Source organism: Triticum aestivum, chromosome 7D (genome assembly GCF_018294505.1).
Source record: "Triticum aestivum cultivar Chinese Spring chromosome 7D, IWGSC CS RefSeq v2.1, whole genome shotgun sequence".
In the NCBI taxonomy this organism is placed as follows: Eukaryota; Viridiplantae; Streptophyta; class Magnoliopsida; order Poales; family Poaceae; genus Triticum; species Triticum aestivum.
This window is the reverse complement of record NC_057814.1, coordinates 585,751,054-585,758,520: the sequence shown is the minus strand read 5'-3', so window position 1 is coordinate 585,758,520 and position 7,467 is coordinate 585,751,054.

The following is a 7,467-nucleotide window of genomic DNA, read 5'->3' as shown; positions in this document are numbered from 1 at the left end:
AATATGTGTAATAGCGGTAATAGGCTAGCGTTAATTGCTTGCTTATTTATTTCCTTATTGTCTTGTTTAGTTGTTTGCTTGTAGTCACTGCAGTTCTTTTTCTGTTTTTTTCTAGTGGCCACAATAGCCTATTTTTGGTAACTAGGCCAGAATAATCATGGCAACACACGGACTGTTGTAACCATGGCCTCCTGCAAGCCGTATGATCCATGGGCCTTGGTCCGGCCGTAGGATCCATCGGCCTTCTATACGGGCCTTAGGGTCCATGGGCCTTCTAGGGGCCGTAGGGTCCATGGGCCTTCTACGGGCCGTACGATCCATGGGCCTTCTACGGGCCGTACTATCCACGGGCCTTCTACGGGGCGTATCATCATTTCACCAATCATGGGCCGTACTATTCGTGGATCATAACGGGCCGTTAATAGGCCGTATTTGATAACTCTATGAAAGCAGTCCAACGAGTTTTTTTTTACATGAAAACGGCCCAATGTATTAACGGTCCGCAAACGGGCCGACTGTAACGACGGGCTGAATTTGGCCCACAAGCAGAAAATGACAGTAACGGGCCGTATGTAACCGAATGCTGCAAATGAGCCCAAGAATCAATGGGCCCTGAGAAGGCCGAAAGATAACTTGGGCTGGAAACGGCCCAATGGAATAACGGGCCGTTAATGGGTATAAAGTGATACACTGTTCATTACGGGTCAGTTTCACCATGGGCCGTTAATGGGCCAAGAGTTACAAAGGTCCTCATATGGGCCGAAAGAAGTCATGGGCCACACATCGGCCAGAAGTTAAACCGGGCTGAATCATATTGGACGGCCCAGATGACGCTGCTGGGCCTAATTCGGATAGGGCGTAACGGGCCCTGGGTTAGCGGGCTGTAAATGGGCTATATGCGAACAGGCCGTTAACAGGCTTTCCGTGGGCCGGCCCGCCACCTTTTGACCAAGTCAAACGGGCCGGCCTTTTCACAGGAATGGGCCTCTGTTGGGCCGTGCCATGTGTCGCCGTATCATAGGCGCCTTCGGTCCAATGAGCGGATGACATCTGTCCCAACGGTGAGCCGACACGTGTTTCCTCCAGCCAATGATGATTTTACACGTGGAAAATCCCCATTGGTCGGGGCTGTTAACGGGTTATCGGATCCAAAACCCGACCCGATAGCTTAACGGCGTTTCGTTACGGTGGATGCCACGTGCCGGTCACCCTTGACGAAAGCATTTCTGTGACGCGCGATTTATCATCATGGAAGTGGACACTTCTGATGATAATTTTGGTAATGTCTTGGAACACTTCTACGACAGCACAGGTATGACTATCTTGATTCTGTCATAAATTTGTCATGGATATACATGCATGACAAAAACGCGACCTACTGTGACAAACACGTATCATCACGGAAGTGTATTTTTTTGTAGTGAGGACTTGTTATTATGATGATGCATGATGCGAGCATGAAGAGTTATTATATATCTATGGGTGTAATCAACATGGATTGGATTGAAGTGAAGGCAATATGCATGTGGTGCATGTCGAAAGTAGTACAATCCAAACTTGATCAAGTTAGGATTAGTATTACTTTCGACATGCACCACATGTTGCCTCACTTCAATCTAAGTCATGTTTAGGCATAGCAGTAGCAGTAGCACGAAGATAACATAGGACACATCTCTCTATTAGCTACCTATCCCAACCTAAATTAACCCCCTAAACCACCTCCTTTCAAAAAAAACCAGCCGCTGAAATGCTGACGCGTGGAAGCTTATTGGTCCCCGTGGGTGCGACCAAAAGCCCTCCTGCTTGGGCTCGCCGGAGCGGCCACGTGGAGGCCCATCTGTCCCGGTTTGTATAAGAACCGGGACTAAAGGCCTAGGGCATTAGTAACGACCCTTTAGTCCTGATTCCCCAACCGGGATAGATGGGCCTTATGAACCGGTACAAATGAGCCTTTTTCTACTCTGCATGCTTGCTGATCAAGCCCCTCTACCTTACACAAGCAACACATCCGAAGACATTACGTCACACGTCGTTCCCTCGCTTGTATCATCACCTGCCTGGCTGCTGCTACCTGATGGTCAAATTCCATCGAATCAAATGAACAAACAAACTGATGATAAACCCACTTTATGACCTTTGACTAGCTCCTCTCTTACACCCACTTAACTGATGATAATACACCACAGCAGTATCTATGATGTAAACTCCATACATGGTATCCGTAACTGCGTAGTAGTAGTAATTAGTAGAATCGATCCACCAAATATGTAAGTAGAGTTGCATTGGATGAAGCCGTTGGAAGGACAGTTCATCAGGTGTTAGAATCAAAAGTGACAAAGGAAATACAGGAGCATCTAGCGAATAATGCTTCAAACTATAAGGATATGCAAAAATACATTGTTCATTTTCAGACAACCAATGATGGCACATAACTCTGTAATTACAAATATGCATGCATAATTTGGCAGATAATTCAAGAGGATCTAGAACTGGATTTTCTTTTTATAGAAAGAACGTAGAAATGAAAGGCATGCTCAAAATTATACAAACAATGTTCCCTGTATGAACTTGGATCTCCTTTCGAATCCTTGCAATACTACCAAATCTGATCAACTTTGCAAAACCTTGTATTTATAAACCTCAATATGGAAGATGCATAGCATATGAACTAACAAAAAGAAGAAACAGTTTCATCGATCTCTGGAAATGAATTAACAATCAACAAGGAGATGGCCAAGCATCATTCATTTCACTGCCACCCCCACCACCACACATAAAATTGGCATATATCGTATCCAAAAATTACTGCCATAATATAATCAGGAAACAAAACCAAGATCAGAAACAGCCATATGCAAATTTATATGAAAATAATGGATGTTGATCCGTGTTCCTTCCACCTCAAACCTCCATATTTCTCTCCCCCATTTTGACCCTAAGAACAGCATATCCCGGAGAGAAAAAGAGAGAACACATTGTATACTTCTCAGCCTTTTTACCTGTTGCTAGGAAGATTCTTAACAGGGAGTTTCTCTTTTACTTCGGTGGTAGATCAATGCAAACATTGCTGGAGGTAGCTCAGTTTTACTGTAGCATTTTGGCAAAATGATTTTGCACATGAATAGCTAAAAAACGGTGCACGTACGCATGCGACATTTGTAAAATAGTACCCTGCTAGCGATCATACCCAAAAACCTGGCTAATTCGAAACAGATCGACCTTGCTATATCATGGGATAGAAGGCGTGATCCACACCGGTGGTGATGACAACGTACGGTAGTGGTGCCCGAGCGCCTCTATCTTCTTTACCGTGCCATCCATGAGGTAGTACACCCCGACCGCCCGAGCGTCGGACTTGTCAGCCCATAAGTCCTTGGGCTCGCCAAGCGCAGTGACCCTCGGTTCATCGTCAGTGAAGTAGATGCAGCCGGCCTTGATATCCGAGCGCTCACTTGTCGGCACGCACAACGAGTTGTTCACCCCAACAAACAGCGCGACGTCACCAATGTCCCTCGTCTCCTTCCACTGCCCGGCGCCGAGGACATGCACCTTGAAGGAGCACGTCCACCTATGCCGGCCGTACAGATCCTTGCTCTTGGTCACCTGGGCGTACTTGAGCACCACCATCAGCCGCCCACCGGGAGTAGTCGCCAGGTACTTGCGATGGCACGGCGGGCGCCTTCCTCAATGGTCAGCCTTGGCGTGACAGCCGTGCTTGTGTAACCGCCTGACTCAGTGTCACGTTGCCACGCCTCCACGACACCGGAGTAGGAGACGGAGAGGAACCAGCCGTTGTGGTGGATAGCGTCCTCCACGCCGTCGTGCGATGGCGCCAGCATCCACACAGCGTCCTCCGCCGTGGCGAAGGCCGGGGCGCCGAAATCCGGGCCCAGGATCAGCATGGCCGTACCATAGCTGCCGGGGCGGCGCGGGGAGGCCGGCGAGAGGACAACCTTCCGGTAGAACGACGTACGCATTTCGTCGGCGGTCAACACGTGCGTCCCGTGCACCAGACGCCTCAAGGAATCATTAATGAACGACGGCCCTAAGCCGAATTGGATGGCCATGAAGCGCCATATGTTCACGATGAACTCCTCGTAGGGCGTGTGGAGGAAGACGCCCATGGTGGTGATGTCCGGGAGCGTGTGCTGCTCGCCGGTGGCGGGGTTGACTTGGTCGTCGGCCGTGGCGAGCCATCCACGGGAGGAGCCGAGGACGAGGTGGTCGTCGCGCAGCGCAGGGTACGGTGCACGCACCGTGGCTGCGCGCCGATCGGCGACGGAGAAGAGCGTGGCGGCCGCTGGGTTCTCCTCGTTCTTGCCGGGGAGGAGGAGCCACGGGGACGACGGCTTGAAAACATCGTCGTCGTCGCAAGATGCGGCGAAGACCGCGGCGAAGGCAATGCGATCGAGGAATCCCAGGCGGTCGTGGATGTCCGCCATCAGCTCCGGCAGGAGGCTGGGCCAGTGTCTGGGAACGTCGGCATCAACCTTGGGGGCGATCGCTTTCCTAGCGGCGGCGCCCTTGCTTCTGCCCATTGGCACGTACTCCTACCAGTGGCGGAGCTAGCCGAAGATCATTGGGGGGGCCAAACAAAAATCTTCAGTGTTTGGGGGGACCAAATGCTAACAAAAGTCTAATCTAAACCTCCTTAAATAATTTTTCTTTAGGAATGGATCAAAGGCGGGGGGCAGCGGCCCCCCGGCCCCAACATAGCTCCGCCATTGACTCCTACTCCTACAGATCGATCGGAGGGGGGACTGATTTGTTTTTAATGAAAAAAGAAATAAAATACACCTCCTATGAACAATGGTAGAGCCACGGGCTTTTTTTCACAGGACTTCATCGGGGGAGGGAATGGGCCTGGGCCACCCGGTGAGATTAGCCCAACTCCAAGGCTCCAAGGCATTTCGTCTATTCATATCCGTTTGGTCCAAGTGAACAAAAAACGCAAACGGATGGTTGTCCGCTTTCTTGTTCTATTAGACCATTTTGACCCAAATTTGATCCTGGTTTGCATTGGTGCGGACACGCAACGAACGCCTGCATTATTGTCCCCTGACCCACTCGTCTATGGCACATGCAGGCGCCTTTCCCTCCCCCAAACCCTATATGACGCCTTAAGTACCGGTTACAGTTCTCTCTGCAAACTGGTGCACACCCCTCCTCCTATTTGGGCCGGCTCATTAATCTGTTTTTTTCGTTTTAAACTCCAAAAAATGAGCGCTTGACATGATTCAAAACTTACCTCCTGGTTTTAGCACCAAACGGATAACCAACTGGGACACCCGACCTCTTGTGCCTAGGTTGCTTTTTCTTCCTCTTTTCAACGCTAAAAATACGGAGCAATTTCCTTTTTGGTTTTCTTCTTAATTTTGGTTTTTTCTTGTTTGGCCGGTTGTCTTCTAATTTTTATTTTCCTACTTCTATTTTTTTTCATTTCTCTTTTCCTTTTAAAAATTTGTGAACTTTTCTTTTATTTGTGAACTTTTTCAAATAGATGAGCCTTTTTTTAAATTGATGAACCTTTTCTCAAATTCATGTGCTTTTTTGAAAATTGATGAACTTTTATTTCAAAATCCATGAATGTTTTTCAAGTTTGCAACTTTAGAAAATGATGAACTTTTGTTCAAATTCAATGAACTTTTTTTGAATTTTTTTTACTTTATTTCAAAATTCTGAACCTTTTCAAATTCATGAACTTTTTTTCAAATTCTTGAACTTTTTCAGATTTTGGTTATTTTTCTGATATTTTTCCTATCTTTTTCAAATTCCCAATTATTACCTTTTTCTTGTTTTAATTTTTTATTTTCTTTTTCACATTTTAATCATGAACCTTAATATTTTGTAAAAATAAGTTCATTGATATTTTCAAAATATATGAACATTTTTAAAGTCTGTGTTAAATTGTGAATCTTTTTTTTCAAATGCGCAAACAATGTTTGAGATGCACAAATATTTCTTAAATTCACGGACATTTGTAAAAGTACATTAACATATTTTGCTGAAAACATCATAAATAAGAAAAAAAAAATATCTAGTTTTTTTCTTGAGCTTGCACTGGAGCAAGTGAAAAAAACTAAGAGAGCGAATGGGGCAGTAAGCCGAGCTGAGCGAGCGAGAGCTTTGTGGGCCACCTTGTATAGAAGCAATTTCAAGGTTTCAGTGTGGAATAGGAGCTCTGAGTGGGTTCAGACAGCCACGATGAGCGGTCAAAACGTGTAAAGGACACCGCAATCATGCAACGAAAAACTCCACTCTCCTCTGAGAATAAATATCGTCTCCAACACCAACATGATATATATACGGAAAAAACATCACCAGAACATCATTAAAACGCAAGCTAGCGCAAATAAAACCTGAAAAAACAACCGCAGTAATCTGCTAAAGAAAAAGAGAGTTAATTCCATGAGTGAAAATGACACGGGCGAAGCGTGCGTTAGCCTCTATATATGGTATCCTCTATTCCTAAAAAGTATCATCCCATTCTGGATTTTTCTTACATTTTGTTGATGCCATCTCATCACTCCCACGGTTTTCCATCCCACAACTCGCTAACGAATATTTTCTTCCAAACTAATACGATCCCGTCGCTTCCAATCTTCTCCATGCTAGCATATGATTTATTGTGTTTGATTATTGCATAGTTCCAAAATATTAATTAAATATAAATAATATAATGAATGGAAATCCTCATATATGTTTGCATGTATTTAGGACATGCATGCTTGCATGTTCAGGTGGGGCTTTTTCCATGTATGTTGCATGATGAAGTGGTGTCCTTGCTTGTTGAGTGAAATATGTTAGTAGGGGCTAGCTATTTAGATATACTTTCTCCACCTGTGTTTATTAGGCCCCTCTTATTTTGGGCTAAAGTTTGACCTGAAAATCTAACTAACAAAATATAAACTATATGTCACTAAAAATATATTGTCGGAAAGCTCTTTCAAATACAAATTCAGCAGTATAATTTTTTCTAGCATATACTCCCTCCGGTCCTTTTTACTCTGCATATTAGGTTTGTCCGAAGTCAATCTCATCCAACTTTGACCAAGTTTATATAAAAAATTATAGACATTCACATAACAACACCAATATCATTAGATTCATCTTGGAATATATTTTCATATTATATGTATTAGATATTATAGATGCTAATAATTTCTAATGTGCAGAGTAAAAAGGACCGGAGGGAGTACTTTATATTTTGATAGTCTATAGATGGTCAAAGTTTGGCCCAAAATACGAAGGGGCCCAATAAACCCGGACTGAGGGAGTAGAAGATATGAATTAGCCAAGAAGCACCCATCTATTATAGCTTCACTAATTTTCGAGTACTGTCAACCCTTGCTTTTTCGTATAGTTCAGCCTCTCATGAGCTCACCTTGATTAATTTTGGTAGCTCGAAGCGCCACTAGCTCAGAGGTGGCAACATTAAACTTCCAGGCAACCAGTGGCGGAGGCAGA